The sequence below is a fragment of the Protopterus annectens genome, chromosome 10.part0 (genome assembly GCF_019279795.1).
Source record: "Protopterus annectens isolate FY-2018-M chromosome 10.part0, PAN1.0, whole genome shotgun sequence".
NCBI lineage: Eukaryota > Metazoa > Chordata > Ceratodontiformes > Protopteridae > Protopterus > Protopterus annectens.
This window is the reverse complement of record NC_056744.1, coordinates 770,405,964-770,423,474: the sequence shown is the minus strand read 5'-3', so window position 1 is coordinate 770,423,474 and position 17,511 is coordinate 770,405,964.

Below are 17,511 nucleotides of genomic sequence, written 5' to 3'. Positions count from 1 at the left end.
GCTTCCTCCTTCTGTTGTACATCTTATTTATGGCTGGGGTCCACCAGATAGGTCTCCTGCCTTTGGAGGAGTGTGTCTTGGTTTTATTTGGGATAGCACGATCCATGCATTCCTGTAGGTATCCATAGAATGCATTTGTAAAGTATTCTGCGGTTTGGGCCATATTTTCCACTGGCCCTGGGGCTTTGAAGGATTCCACCTTGGTTTTGAGAAGTGGGAAGTTTGCTTTTGAGAAGATTTTGACCGTGCTTTCCTTTGCTGGGGGTGGGAATGGCATATGGATGTCCATAGTGATTAATTTATGGTCAGATCTTACCAATGAGGGGTATACCTCTGGTATGGAACATAGAGTCCCCGTGTTGGTGATGACCAGGTCCAATATGTTTTCCCCTCTTGTGGGAGTGGTGACCAGTTGTTCCATAGCATTTCAGTTTATAAATTCTAGGAACCGTTGGGCTAGGGTGTTGGGGCGTGAGTAGTGCTCCCAGTCTATGTTTGGGTAGTTAAAGTCACCCAATATAATGGTGTTTGGAGAGACCTTCATATTCTCCAGTGTCTTCAGGAAAGCCGAGTGGGGTTCCTGAGTTTGGAAGGGTGGTCTGTAGCAGGCTACAAACTGGAAGGCAGTTTTGCCCACTGTTAGTTGCACATGGATGGTCTCAGATGCTTCGTGCAGTGCCACTAGCCTGGAGGTATGGGTATCTTTGATGAATATGGATACTCCCGCTCCTCTTGTGGTTCGGTCCGAGTTTTGGGGCCGAAAAGTATGGTATGAGGTATAGCCTGGTAGCGCTGGGATGCTCTCAGGAGCCTTGAACCAGGTTTCTATTACTGCACAGATATCGATATTCTCCATACTGAGGAGAGCCTTGAGTGCGTGCATCTTGAGGTTTAGACTTCTGGCATTGAGCAGCATTACCTTTAGTTTCTTTTTCCTTGTGTTGTCTAAGGAGGTGGGTTTGTCTTTTGAGCCTTGCCTAAAAAAGGCACTATGGGGGTGGCAAGAGCCTTGGCCAGTATTCGAAAACTCAGGGGTGACAGCTTACAGTGACCTTCTCCTTCTTCAGCCTGGTGAGAGGGACGTCAGTGTGTTTGACAATAGAGTCACCTTTTACAAGTATATTAGGTGTGTTGTTTAGCCTTAAGGGCTGTGACTGTGTGGCACACTGACTTTGTGAACTATTTGATACGTGGGTATTGTTGTGGGGTAGCAGTTGCTTGGATGTCTGCTTTGGAGGTCTCTGTTGCTTGGGCACATTTTTATTTAGAGCCTCCGAGTATGTTTTTGTGTGTTTATGTGTTTGGTTTGCTGTTGCGATAGGTCTATGTGAGACTGGATTTGTGATGTGTGTGTGATTACCTTCTCCTCCAGACTGACCGTGCCAGTACTATGTTGAGAGACCTCAGCCTCCAGTTTGGCTATATAGTTGCATCTCTCACATATATTTGAGCTTGTTGGGAAGAGGAGAGGGTGGTCTGTGTACATAAGGCAGTTGTAACATTGCCTCAAGATTCCCATATTCACCAGCTGGACTGGAGAGTAAACCTGAAACTGACTTTTGGACATGCCAGAATAGTATAAGGAATTACTTTTTGACTTGATCAAAAAGGACCAATAGGGAGCCAAGTACTTAAAGGGAGTATAAGAGGGTGTAGTGCTTTAGTTTATTAGTGCTTACTTATAAGACACTTATCCTAGCTACTGTTGGGTTTTAGAAGGAAAATAGAGTGCTTAATTTGAGATTTGGAACAGTTCTAAGGGAAAAAGTGAAGAGCAGACTTTGTGGAGCCGGGAATACTTTAAACCTGATTAAGCGGCGCTGCCCGATGCTGAGCTATGCGCAAAAATGCGCAAAAGAGGGTTTTGAGAGGGGGATCAAGGAGTTTGGAATTGACCCAAAATGGCCAATAAAACTAGTTTCTAAGCAGTAACCACTCCCACAGGGGCAGGCAGGTTGTTCAGTGTTTACCACTGCCACTGATGAACACAGAGACTTCCCTTCAGCCCAAGCAAGCAATGGCCTCCAAGAAACTTACAAACAGTTCAGAACAGCAAATCTGTAACTGACTTTTGTTTACATTTCAGAAAGTGGGAAAAAAGCAAGATTTTTTTGGGTTTTTTTTTTGTTTTGTTTAAAGATAGCAGAGATACACAAGTAGCAACAAGTTAGAACAGTGCAATAAATGACTACACTTGAGTGCTAGGCCAGAGACAGGTAAAATGCAAGTTTTAAGAAGAAAAATGATTTTAAAATAAGTGCAACACAGGAAATGCAGTAAACAGGCTCTAGATGTGTTCTAAATACAGTTTCTAATACAGATATCAAGTTTAGCAAGCTGGAAAACATCAAAAGGTAGGCAGCAATGCAGAAATCTTAACAAATAATCTGAAGAAAAATACTTAAAATCTCAAAAGTGGCTCCTTTCTTCTCTCAGCGTTTTCTCCTCTTGGTGGGTACTTCACCAACAGCCAACAAGTCTGAAAAGATGCCAAAACCACAAGGCAATCGAGTTTTAAGAGAGGGGGTCAGGGAGTTTGGAATTGACCCATAATGGCCAATAAAACTACAGTTTCTAGGCAGAAAAATACCCTAAAACTACTCTCTAATAACTACTAACTATTTCACTGTATTGAACCCAAATCTTCATTCAGATTCACAATATGCTCAAAGAATACTTAATTCACAAATAAAATAAACAATAAAATTAGATGAAAATCTTCCTAAAATAACTTTCAAATGTATAACTGTACAACAGAAATAACTGTTGTTAGAAAAATATGTATTAATGTGTGTATTAGTAATATGCTTAGTGCATTCAGAGCCTAAAAGAGTTAACACATTTATTCTATTTCATACTGCATAAATCTGTACAAATTGCAGTTGCCTTTTGACCTTGTACTGTCAGCTAAATCTTGCTTGTGCCTTGGAAATTTACTGAGAAGCAGATGATTTCTGCTTGCGTTAGGAAAATAATGAATAGAACAATACTGCTTATATGAAACTTAGACAAGAAGTTCCACTGAGCCATGAGAACATACACAGCTGTAGAAGTCACAGATAATTAGGACAAAGCCTGCTTGAAAATATGAACTGCAATCAGCATTTTCTTGTATCTGTATTAGAAAAGTACCTTGAAAAGTAACAGTGTACAATAGACGCTTGTAAATGAAGTACTGGTCACCAAGGCCAGGTTGTTTTTCTAAAAAGTTTCTCACAAATCTAGTCATGACAGCAGAAAATCTGAAGTAACACCTGCTGTAGAACAATGCTTAAAGTTGTGTTTGATTATGTCAGCTTAGAAGGCCATGTCTTGTAAAACAGTATAAGAATGAACATACTTCCTGTTAGTAGTTAGACAAATCCTTGTATTTGCATGTTGCTGCAAGTAAATTAAAGTTCCTTAACTGAACCTTACGTGTATTGGTCTTTGAAGTTTTTTCCTTTGACAACTATACAACAACAACTGTCCTGAAAACATCTTTTTGTGCCTTGGCAATGTTGTGTCTGGATATAATAATTAATATACATGACTTACTTAATAATTAACAAAGGTTTAATAGATATGTAATCATTAAGCCCCAGTGGGGTTGAAGCATCAGTGTATAATTGCCACCAAATTTCTTTGTAACCCAAGGTGGCTTTAATGTTGCCACCTCTAGGGTCTGAGACAATGTTTTCCAAAATGGCAAATTTAAAACTGTGCCTGTCCCCACACTTCTCTATATGTCTATACAGGGCATTATTTACATCCTTTCTCTTGATACTATATAGGTGAGAATAAATACGTTTTTGAAACTTCTTTCAGTTTTCCCTATATAGTATCCTGGACATATCAAACATCTTGCCAAATATATAACAAATTTAGAATTACATTTGCCTTGTTTAAATCTAATCCTAATTCTGTTGACATTATTCAAAATAGTCCCTTCTTCTTCATTTATCACTTGACATTGATTGCAACTACCACATTTCTTAGTGTGCTTCTTACCACTGTCTATTCCATTCCTTGTTATCCCTCTTTCCAAATACATCTTAATGTTGCAACCCATTTTGTACACAAATGATGGTTTGGGACCTATAATGTTCACAATATCTTGATCAACCATCATAACATTCCAATTGCTGGTCATGATGTTCATTACTTTATTCATGTGTGGCCCATATTCCAATACACATGCTCTGTTGAAATATGTGTTGGTGGAACTGAACCATACCATCCTAGTGATAGTCCCTTCCTTACTGTTAGCTCCTAATAATGGGGTATATTTGTGTCCCCATTCCTTAATAACATAATTCCTCACATCTTTCATCATATTCATATTATAACCCCTTTCTTTAAACAATTCAGTGATGAAATCCATTTCTTCTACCATCTCTGTATATTCCGATGTCATTGTTATAGCTCTAATACACTGTCCTTTGTAAATATTGTGCAACAATTTCCTAGGGTGATTGCTAATGTTATTCCAAATAACCATTGCAGAATGTGCTTTTTCTGTAAATACGGGACTTGAAGCCTTTGTCTCCATTGGATATATAAGTATCCAAATACGCTATACCTTCACTTCTTCTAGATGAGGTAAAACTAAGATATTCACTACTTTGATTTAAATAGTCCAAGAAGTTATTCAAAGCGACCTGATGTCCATCCCATAAGATGTATATGTCATCAAGAAATCGAGAGTAATATCTGACATGTTTGTAGTAGTCACTTTTAAAAACTACTGATTCTTCCCAGTCTGACATGACCAGATTTGCATATATGGGGGCACATGCTGCTCCCATAGCTACTCCCTTAGTTTGTCTAAAATGTTCACCCTCACACAATATGTAGTTATGATCTAATACTATAGACATAAGTTCGAGAATCAGGCAAACCCTATCCCATTCTAAATCAGTGTATTTTCTGATGCTGTTAGTGAATGCTTCCATAACTTCCTCTTTGGGAATGCAAGAGAATAAATCTGCCACATCAATGATAACATATAGTAGTCCTTCTTTCCATATATCTGTGGGAAAGTTCTTTAAAAACTCCCACGAATCCTTGACCAAATGAGAAATCTTCCCATACATGTGTTTTAACATAGTATCCACTGCAATTCTCAATGGTAATGTTTTGGATTTGCTGCCTGAAATTATGGGACGAAAAGGTGGGTTGCTAACATTTTTATGCACCTTAGGGATCCCCACCAAAGTGGCCAGTTTGGGATATTCTACTTTCAAAAAATTATAAGTGTCTACTGTGATTCTGTTGTCTATAAAAAATTCCTCCACATACATATCTATATGCCTGTACGAGATGTTGATTTCATTAACAGATACTGTTTCATAGTTGCCTGATAGATGTAAAATCTCATGCATTTTTGTAGTGTACTCCAAACTGTAATAAATTACCACACCTCCTCCCTTATCCGGTTTCATTACCCGAATACTGTTGTCTTCTCTCAAGTCCTTAATAATTCTGATCTCTTCCGTAGTAAGGTTACTTTTTGATTTCTTACCTATTAACTTGTTCTGCAGTTTATAAATCTGTTTAGTTACCAATTTGTTGTAAACCAATACATTCGGATGCATCGGAGTCCAAGTGCCTATTAGGGAAGCAAACTGGGAACTTTGATTAGAACAACATGAGGTTTTTAGCAGCTCTTACTTAATGCAACAGTTGTCCCAGGTATTAATGAGTTTGTTAGCATTAAACCCATTCTAAAAAGTAAGGCTGCTATTACCTGATTTTCTATTCTGGATGCAGTATACATACTTGTTTAATTTATTTGGTATTTTTATTCAAGTGAACTTTTTAATAACAGTTTTTAATAAATCTGGTATGGGTTTTACAATTTCATACTGAAAGGCTGCCATTTGAATACATTTTTAGCTATTTGTATTTATGCATGCTTTTTGTCCTTTTTATGGTATGTCTGTTTAAGAATTGACCGTGAGGCCTTTTAAATGGAATAAACCAGATTTACAACTGTTTCTGAAGAACTTCTGCATGTTTCAGAAGGAAAGTGCTTAAACTTGATTAAAATAATGGCTTGATGGCATTCTGTGTGGCATCATTTGTGAATAAGAAAAGACACAGCTATGTTGGGCTAACTTATAAATATTACTTGATAAATATGAAAGAAACTAAAAATTTTGTTGGTTCTTGCTTAATGTTGTTTTAACCACTTTTGCTATTTGTTTAAAATATATAGTGTATCTCCATAAATAGGTTTTTATTTAAAAAATCCATAAAAATATTCTAAAAAGAGAAAAACAACAACAAAAAAGAATAGGCACAGTTAAAGAAAGTCTGAAAGTAACATGTACCATAGGATAACTATCCTTAGGAGTGCTGAAGATATTTATTATTGCTACATACACTTGGTGTTAACTAGTATATGGCAGCTGTGTCCAAATTGAAGCTTTGACCATCATTAATGTGCTAAGGCATCCATTTCTGACTTGTATGGATATCCTCATCATTATCATCAGCCCTCTTTTTTCCCATTTTCTAAATGGGGTTGGGGTGTCATGTCAGCTGTCACCTTATCTCTCTATTCGATGCCACTCTCCTACCTTCTTTGACATTTATGCCTGACTGTCACAGGGCTTCTCTCTCATAATGCCATCATTTCCTCTTGCTTTCTTCCTGTCTGTCCCAAATCTTCTTCACCAGATTGTCTTCTGCATTTCTGCACATGTGCCTGAGCCACCGCAATCTGTTCTTTTCAAGCCTTTCTGCAATTGGAGCTACTTTGGCTTCTGCTCTTATGTCCTCATTTCTTTGTCTGTCATGCAGTCTGCATCCTACCACCTATCTCAAGCACTTCATCTCCATCACTTCTAACTTCCTCAGCTGTTCTGCTTTTACTGCCCGGTTTTCTGTACCACAATAGTACTGGTCAGACCACTGTTTTGTACATCTTACTTTTAAGCTTCTTTGGCATTATTCTGTCATTCACTACACCTGCCACTTTGTGCCAGATTGCTGCAGCCTCTCTGATTCTAGCTTTGTTCACCTCATTCAGACTTCCCTTCTCTTCAACCACCCCTTCCAGATACTTGAAGCTGTTAACCTGTTCCACTATTTTCCCCTTCTATCTCAGTTCTTAGCTTCTTCTGATTTACCCCATTTGCTGCCATTACAACTGTGTTATCTGTTTTTTAATTTCCCCAAATCTTTTGGGTTTTTAATACTGTAATGGAAAATGACCCCCTTCCTAAGCCAGAGGATGATTAAAGTTCATGAAATTAGTATTGTTTCAATCTTTGATGTCAGCCAGAAGAGCTCTTTGCAGCCCCTGCAATGTGCCCAGTAATGACTCCTTCTGCAGTCGAACAGTGTTACATGTATCGGTAACATATCTAAAAACAATTGTAGATTCTTTTTTATAAGACCCATTGCCCCTCCTACTATTGGAACTGTCTGAATATCTTTCTTCCACATTGCTCTTGTTCCTTTCTGCAAATCCTGATATTTTATGACTTTGTGTCTCTCTGTACGTAAGACACTGTATTCACTGGGTATGGTGATTTCAATGACCAATACTACTTTTGTCTTCTTTTCATGGACCACTATATCTGGTTTTCTTGCAGCTACCTTTTGAACTGTTGGCAATGGTTGATCCCATGTGATAAAGACCATCATTTTCTATGATGCTTTGTAGCTCATGTTTCCAGTGTTTTTAAGCTACTTCAGAAATGTAATGTTTGCACAATCCCTAGTTCAACAGTCTTGCCACATTATGCCTTTCAGTATACGGTTCTTCTGCCATTAGTATGTCACAACCAGCAACAAGGTGTGCAACTGTTTCCAATTCTGTTTTACAAAAGCTACATTTGTCTGTTTCTCCCACATGTTAACGGACTTTGTAAACTAACATGTAAGTAGTTCACTGTCTTGGGCCGCCAATATTAACCTTTCATCCTTTGGTTTGAACTCTTCTCTCCTTAACCATTCCTGCATTCAGTCCTGATCAGCATGAGGTTGATCCAGGAGTTTTCTATACTTGCAAGTATATTTATGCATTTTCCACATTTCTTGCCTTCTTACCTGATCCTTCACCTTATACTCTTTCTTTTGTTTTTTGGCACATTCAGTTGCTGCCTGATTTTTATCTACTTGCTTAATTTCTGTTCTCACTTGGCACCGATATGCTTCTGCTAGATTAAGCAGGGAAGTCATCTTAGATTTATTCTCCTCATGTTTCTAAATTTTCACTATGTTTGGGCCTTGTGATGTCAGCAAATATGTATGCAGCCCCACAACTGCAGATCTATACATGTAATCAATTTCAAGTAGGCCCATACCTCCTTCAGAATGGGGAATATATAATCTTGGTATGCACTGATTTTTATAAATCATTTGATGAGCATGAAGCCTCCTTCTTGTTTTCCTATCTAATCTGTCCAACACCTTTTGGGCCAGTCAACCACTCCAAAACTGTAAGTAAGGACAGGAAGAGCAAATTGGTTTATAGCTTGAACTTTGTTCCTAGATGTCAATACTGTTTTCAGGATTAATTTAAGTCTTCTGAAATATTCCTTACTGAGTTTTATTCACATTTGCTCATGTTTTATTGTTGCTCCTTCATCAATTCCCAGATATTTATACACTTCCTCTTACTCAAGTTCTTTTATAGGTTCATAGGTGTGTACTAGGCTAATGGCCCTGGAACCTTTACAAGCCTAGCCCATAGAAGTGGCCTGGCATCGTGCTACCCGACGGTAGTTCCCAGTGCCTCTATCAAGAAGAGCCACTGAAGTGATCTCCGGGGTGAACTTTCTATTTCACATCCACTCATCAAGATTTTTCTTGAAGAGGGCCAGTGAGGTGCTCTGCTTGACATGTATGGGAAGTCTATTCCAGAGCATGGGCAGTCTCTGGGTTATGAATCTGTCCCTCCAGCATGTTCTGTTGATTGTGGTAATGTGGTTGAGGTCTCTGCAGCATGTGGTGTGAAGGGATTGGGATTTCTTTAGATGCAGCATTTCTAACAGAGCTGGGTCAGACATGGCTTTGTAAGTCAAGCAGAGATTGCTTCTTAGCAGACGATATGAGACAGAGAATAGCTGGAGTTTTTTGTGCCTGGCCATGTAGGACATGTGTTTAAGGCCTAGGATCCTCTTTGTGAGGTACTTTTGTGGCCTTTCCAGCTGTTGCATGTGTCTGATGAGGTACATGCCAAATGGAGCAGTATACTCGATGATTTGGCTAATGAGGGAAGTGTAGAGAGAGATGATGACTTCTTTCTTCCTGGATGCAAAACCCTTGGTAATGAGATGTGCCACATAGGAGGACTTTCTGACCACAGTGGCAATGTGGTGGTCAAAGGAGAGGTTGCTGTCAACCTGTGTCCCCAGATCTCTAATAATGGCTTCAGTGTTCAGTGGGCTCCCACCGATGTGGTAATTAGTGGGAACTGAGTTTTCCCCAAAGGGGATGATGATGCATTTTTTGACATTAAGCTTAAGCCATGGTTTTGACACCAGTCATTGGTCTCAGTGAGGCCTTTCTGTAGGATGCCTACATCACTTGGGGAGTTAATAATGGCTCCCAGCTTGCAGTCGACTGCAAACTTGGTCAGCCAGAGTCACTCCATGTTGGCCTGGAATTCTGAGAAGTAGAGGGGAGACCAATTCCTGTGGGATTCCACTCATGACTGGTCAGCAGTCTGACTTGGAGTCCGCTACTTTCACACTGTGGGTTCTATCGGTGAGGCAGTTTGCAACCCACCTAGTGATATAGTGGTTGATGCCTAGTTTGGTGAGTTTATCAATAATCCCTGAGTGGGGAATGGTATCAAAGGCCTTGACCAGATTGGGGTAGGCTGTATGAACTGCCTTGCCCTCATCCACAGCTCTGGTGATTGACTCAAAGAAGTCAACCAGGTTGAGCAGGCATGATCTACCTTTCACAAAACCAAATTGCGTGGAATCTAGAGTTTGGAAATTCCCTATATCCTTGTTAATTGTGTCCATGATGATGCACGCCATAGCCTTATATATCAGACTTGTCAGGCTAATGGGGTGATAATTCCCAGGGTTTGTAGTTGCTCCTCCTTTATGGAGAGGGATGACTGTAGCAGTGCGCGCCATTCGGTAGGGACAAAGCCTGAGGTGAGGCTGTGATTGAACAGGACACAAAGATGCAGTGCCAGTTCACTTTGTAGTACATGTAGAATACATCCAGGGATATTGTTGGGTCCCATGGAAGTTGTATTCTTGGCCTTGGACAATGTAGCTTTAACCTGTGATGCAGTATTGCTGGGTGCCTGGCATTCCTCCAGTATTGTAATTGGTCCTTTGGGGGGGGAGGGGTAAAGTTGGCAGTAAATCTGTCGGCCAGTATGTTGGCAATATCTGTTGGCTCAGTATAGGAGGTACCATTGTGCAGTAACTCTGCCATGGGTATTGCCATGGAGATTCTTATATAACTATAGAAGGCTTTGCGGTTGGTTTTAGTGTCTGCCACAATTCTGCCTTCATAGCTGGCTTTAGAGGTTTTGATGAGGGATCTCAACTTTTTGTTGAGGCTGATAAGGGAGTTTTACCAGTCTTGGGACTTCATCTTTTTCTGCAACACTTTCTTCCTTCTGTTGTAGAGTTTATTAATGGCAGGGGACCACCAGATTGGCTTCCTTTTTTTGGAGGAGATCATCTTGGCTCTGTTGGGTATAGCTAGTTCCATGCATTTATGTATGTGTTTATACAGTGCATTGGTGTATGATTCAGCAATCATGCAGCTATTTTCCATTGACATGGGTGCTGTGAAGTTAGTCACCTCTTTTCATGGTGGTTACCTTTGTGGGGGGTGTGGGTGAGATGTGGATTTCCATGGTGATTAGTTTGTGGTCGGATCTAACCAGGGAGGAATTGACTATTGGTGTAGAGCAATGGTTGCCCATGTTAGTAATAACCAGGTCAAGGATGTTGCTTCCTGTAGTGGGGATATGAATGAGCTGGTCCAGGGTATTGGAATTGATGAATTCCAGGAAGCGTTGGGCCAGTATATTGGTGCATGAGTAGTTTTCCCAGTTGATGGTGGGGTAGTTGAAGTCACCCAATATGAGAGTGTTGGGTTGGACCCTAATAGTTTCCAGGGTGCTTAGGAACGTGGAGTGAGAGTCTTGGGGCATGGTTGGGGACCTGTAGCAGGCTACAACCTTAATTGCCATCTTAACCAATGTTAGTTGTACCTGAAGTATCTTGGATGCATTATGTTGGGCTACTAGTCTGAAGGTGTGTATATCCTTTATGAATATGGAGAAACCACCACCTTTGGTGCTTCAGTCCATGTTCTGAGGCCAAAAGGTGTGGAATGAGTTATAGCCTGGTAGCACAGGGGTGCTTTCTGCTGCTTTAAACCAGGTCTCTATTACAGCACAAATGTCAGTGTTCTCCATTTTGAGGAGTGCTTCGAGCAAGTGCATCTTGAGATTTAGACTTCTAGCACTGAGCAGCATGACCCTCAGATTGCATTTATTTATAGCTGTTATGGTGGTAATTTGGTCTTTGGAACATTGCCTAAAAAAGGCACTATAGGGTTGGCAAGAGCCTTAGCCAGTATCCGGAAACCCAGGGGTGACAGATCCAGGCCATCTCTGGCAAAGCATCAAGGTCTGTCAGTCATGTCATCCCAATTAGACAGATACTGGATCCCCTTAGAATGACACCAGAAACTTAGTCAATTGTTGAAGTCAATAATTTTCTGTTTGTACTGCGGTATCATTCTGGGTGACAGTAGGATGCTGCTCAGGGCTAGGGTCATACCTGCCTGGGCCACATAATCCAAGAGCTCCTCCATGTCTCTTTTCATGTAGTCCAGGGAGGTGTGTCTCAGGTCATTCACACCCACATGGACAGTGACAGAGTCATACTTGTGCTTGTTGTGGAATGACCTGAGTGCGTGTGTTATGTGTCAGATTCTGGCACCTGATAGACAGCTGACTGTTACCTTCTCCTTATTCAACCTAGTGGGTGGGACATCAGTGTACCTCACTATTGAGTCACCTATGATTAGTGCATTATGCAAGCTGTTTTGCCTTGGAGGCTTAGGTTGAGGGGCACACTGTGTAGGTGTGCTATGTTTCTCGTGGCTTGTGCTGTGTTGTGGTGGTCAAGTGTGTTTCTGCCTTGGAAGTCTCTGCTGTTTGGGTAGAGTTTTATTGAGAGCCTCCACAAAGGTGGGTGTGTGGTTTGTGTTTTTATGTGAGACCTGTGATGGTGGGTGTTCTGAAGGGCTATATGTTGCATGTAGTGTGGTGCAGGTGTTGACCTTCTCCTCTTGACCAGCTATTCCAGTCTTGGCTTGAGAGTGTATGTCTTCCAATTTGGATAAATAAGTGCATCTCTCACAAGTCTGTGTTGGGAGGCAAGAAGAGAGGGTTGTCTGTGTACATGAGGCAGTTGCTACACTCCAGGTTAATAGGAGAAAGCACAGGGAACTTACCTTTAGACATGCCAGGAGGGATGGTCATTATTACTAAGTACTGGAGTTAGTTCCTCTTATATTCCTTTTACAGGAAAAATGTCACTCAAGGTGTCTGAGTCTGTACAGAATACTGCCAAACACTTGAGGGGAAACTAATACATAGACCCTGAAAATTTAAGGATGAAGTATTTAGGCAGATATTCTGAAGTTATAATGAAATCAAGAAGTATTTACTGAAAAATAAAGAATTATCTTGTCAAGAATGATGAAAAGAGGGGAGTTGCATAAATGGTTACTGCCTGGTTACTACTAATGCTGGTCTCAGCACAGCTTCACTCTGTTGGGATACAATACTCCTTTGCTTCTTCTCTCACCAAAAGCAAAATGTTAGCACCAACCCAAGAAGAGAAGAAGGCCACAACCTGTTTGGTGATCCACAGTCTTGCCCCAGATGATGCAAGGGTCTGCAGGCTTGTAACCTTTTTCTGGTAGATGCCTCGAATAGCAACCAGACCAATCAGGTCAATTAAGCACAGACACTCACTCTCCAACCAAAATCAGGAATCAATGCACACTGTTCCTACTCTCACCAGGACCAGAATATAAGCACAGATTCCAAGCTGTTACCTATAAAGCAGTTATTAAGCTTTCTGGTGATCAGCAGTCTCTAGGAAATAATGTAACTGCACTCCTTCTCTCACCAGGAGAAAATAGAAGCACTAATCCCAAGATAACTACTGAGAGGCAGAATGCGGGTTCTCCAATAACTGGTAGTCTTGTAATAGATGCTTAAAGGTAAGATAAAAAATGGTTTATCCTAAACACTGCAGTGTGCCCTAGAGGCATTAGATGTGAAAGTAGGTAACTAAAGTTTTACCTATCTAAAAAGTTAAGTTTTAGTGGAGAGTCACTATTTTTAAAACAGCAAGATAGACTGAAAGGGAGTGGTCACTTTTGTATTCTGGAACTATGGAATACAATAGGATGGCCAATAAATTTAAATAGTTGAATGGGAGTGATTTCACAAAATGATAATTTTGCGCTTACTCACAACAGCCAGTAAAAGCAGACAGGAAATAAAATATATTGTCAAATTAACATAAGGGGCAGGCAACTAGAAATACATTCTTGTCCTAAACTAATGTTTTCTTGGTGCTGCAGCTTTCCTGCTTTAAAGGTTGCTTTTGCACATTTATCAAGACAAAATGGCATTCTTATATCATGTGAAAAAGTTTTGACTACTTGCAGTTCTACTTTCAGTTGCTCATCTGATGAGCCATACACTTTTAGAACATCAACAAAGAGAAGATGAAAAGTCTTTACACTTTGTTGCTTTGTGGGAGATAAATGGGTTAAGGGTAAGGCAAAAGAACAGCGGTGACAGAGAGTCACCCTGGAATATCCCCCTTTGGATTTTTATCCCTGGAATAATGATCTGTCCCTTATCATGTCTTAACTGCAAAGTGGTTTTCCATTGTTTCATGTTCACTGTGATGTAGTTCATCAGTGTAGGGTGTATCTTATACATTTGTAAGCACTCTTTTATCCATGAATGTGGGATATTGCCAAATGCTTTTTTGTAGTCTATCCATGCCATACTTAGGTTCTTCCCCTTTTTACAGTTCTTCACTATGACTTTCTTTAACAACAAATTATCTTTTGTTCCATGTTGGGTTGCCTTGGTGGTGCAGCAGTTGGCATTGTCGCTTCACAGCAAGAGGTTCTCTGGTTCAATTCTCAGCTGGGGAGCCTTCTGTGTGGAGTCTGCATGTCCTCCCTGCGATCACATATGTTTCCTCCAGGTGCTCCAGTTTCCTCCCACATTCTAAAGACATGTAGTAGGTGGATTGGACACTCTAAATTGGCTGTAGGTGAGAGTGCAGATGAGAGATACGAATGAACTACTGCGGCAGGGATAGCCATCTGGCAGTGTAAACCGTGGCTCAAGATGATTGCCAGTGCTGAAGTGACACCCCAACCCCATGTGCAGAAATGGGAAAAGGGGTTGAGGATGGATGGATCCTTTGTTCCATATGACTTTCTTTTATTACCCTTTTGTTCTTTTGCCATAATTGAGTTTTCTTCAAATTGACTATAAACTCTGTTAACATCAATTCCAGTGTATAGTTTATACGTAATCGGAAGGCAAGTTATTGGTCTATAGTTTTAGGTAGCTTGCAGGGTCACTCAATTAAGAGCATTGTTTTCCTGTTGTTAGTCAAACTGGGGTCTGTTCGGGATGTTTATATTTATAGTTCTTACTCATGGCTAAATCTTCATGCAAAGATGTTAATACTTTCAGCCAGAAGTTAAGTATTGCATCTGGACCTGGGATTTTCCAGTTAGAGGCTTTTCTTAACTTTGTTTCAATCTCACTCTGGCTATTACTGCATCCCATTTCATATCCTGTACATTTGAACTTCTTATTCTTTCTTTTACTTCTTCTGTCCATTTAGCATCTTTGTTATTTTCCACAGGCTCTTCATAAATATTTCCCCAAAATGTATTTACTTCGGTGGTCTTTCAATTCCTTTTACCTTGTTTCCCAATTCTCTATAAAACTTTTTTGGGTCATCAATAAATTGTTTATTTTGTATTTTTCTTTATATTTATCTGTATAATTCTAAGTTTTTCTGCCTGTGCTGATATTGTTAGTTTATTATTTGTGATAGTGCATGATAAATCGTGATTGGGTCTAATACTATACATTGCTTTTATCACGTCTATCCTTCTAAGTATTTTTGTTGATCTGTTCCCTGTTCTATACTCTTCTAACAGTAACACTTCTTGTCTTATTTGCTTTATAGTTTTCTCTATTCGATACTTCCATGATGCCATTCGATTTCTCCCCGTCCTTCCCCTTACTGCCCTGTGTTCTTGTGGTAGGACTTTATCTGTTATGAATTTGGCTGCACAGTAACGTATGCTATTTACTTCTGTTATGTTGCATGAATCTCTACGGACAGTCTGAATTACTGTGTTCATTTGTTTTATCAAACTTCTAACTTTTTGGGTTTTATTTACATTTTGCAATCTATTTCTTTCATTGATATTAATATGTCTATTCATTTCTTTTAAATCAAGCTGCTCTTAGCTCATTTGCTTCTAAACTGAGGACACATTCTTTGTTCGCCATTTCTATAGAAAGTTACACAGCTTCTTCCTGTGCCACTTTCTCTTCAGTTTTACCCTGTGTCATCTGTTGCTCTTTCATATGAGAAGTCACTGGCCTATCACTCCTCGACATTGACTGTGTCAGAATTGTCACAGTTTCCTGTTCTTTCCCTTGCTGTATAGCTCCAACTGAATTTTTGTACTGGTTTCCTATGTGAGGCTCCAAATTATCTTCATATGTCAACTGATTAGATGCTTCCTGCTCCACTGGTTTCTCCTTAATTTGCACGTTCATTGCTCTATGCTGTTCTGTTGTTATCTGAGTTAAATTTTCTACACTAAATCCTTCACTTCACAGGTAATCCATAACCTCAGTTTCTATTTCTTTAACTTCTCCATTACTAATCCTCTTTTCTACTTTTCCTCTCTGTGTTCTTATTTTTTTGTATTGTGAAAATGTCCATATCTGGATGTCTTTGCCTGTATTTCTCTTAAAATAACTTTGATGCTGCTCTTTTTGTATTGATTAGTTTTGCTTTCTCCATTGCATAAATATTGTACCATATTAAATCTCTTTTTCTTTCCCATGTCCATATATGTTCTTCAGATGTTTCCTGCTCCTCATGTTTCTTCTTACTTTGGGGACTAGTTATTCCATCATTATACTTTCTACACCGAGTCCTTCACTTTGCCAATATTCCATAACTTCAGCTTCTATTTTTTTAACCTCTACTTAGCGAATCTTCAGTTCTATATTCCCTCTTTGTGATCTTATTTTTTTTATTGTGAACTTTTCCATATCTGAATGCCTTTGCCTCTATTTCTCTAGGAATATCTTTGGGGCTACCTTTTTTAGTGTTGATTAATTTGACTTTCTCCTTTGCATAAATATTGTAATATATCAGATCTCTCTTCCCCATGTCCATATTTCTTTGTATACCATTCAAACATATGTAAATTTCATTCTTTAAATTTTTGCACTTCCTCATGCACTTGTTTTTCCAAACAGCACAGGGTTTCTTGGTTTATATAGTGTTTTTCTTGGATCTGTTGTATTAATGAACACAAATATTTATTTGAAGCTTCTGATAGTTTTTCTTGTGGAAGTATTTTTCTTTCCTCTAATTTCTCTCTTAACCTTTTCATATATCTTTTGTCTGGAAATTCTGGGCTTCTTGCATAATAGTAACAATATATAATTTTTTTTTCCTCAATAGTCCATTCTATCGTCTTTATGGCTCTTTTTCGGTCCATCAGTGTTTGTGATTTTTGTGGATTGCTACTTCCTTCTACAACAGGGGGCCATCCTCCCCCTATGCCTGGACTAGCCCCATTGTAGGAATATTTCCGTGTCTTGAGGATTTTACACTGTTATTTTTTCCAGTCCTGGTACCAGTGTGCCTACCAGGACTGGGCACCTTTTATTCCTGGGACTTGTGCACTGAACTATTTTCTTTATTTTTTAACCTAATTCTGTCCATGATATATGCTATATAAAATACAGTCCATATATCAGTGTCATCTTGGTGAGGTTTTGTGAAAAACAGGGTCCACCTTGTAAAGGTACTCACCAAGACTTGAGGATGAATTCAGTTCAAGCAATACTTCTCTCCTTTTGCTGATTTTATCATCTCTCCATTAGTTTCTTCCCCTGTACATTCAAATTTGCATGATATTCCCCTATCCTTTGCTGACGTTCTTGCTCAGAATCTGCTTGTAATGCCACATTGTCTGCAAACAGCAACTTTGTTGATCTGTCCCTTCTGTCCTGTTTGTTAATGTAGTTCATCACCAGTATGAGCAGCAGTGGGCTTAGACCTGAACCCTGATGCTTGCCCAGTCCCACTGGGAACCTGTCTGTGAGACTGAACACTGTTTGTGCTTGTGTCATTGGGTCCTTGCACGTTGCTTGCACTAATTGTACCAAAGTTTCTGGAACTTTGAACCACCACAGGACTGGCAAATCTACTTTCTTTT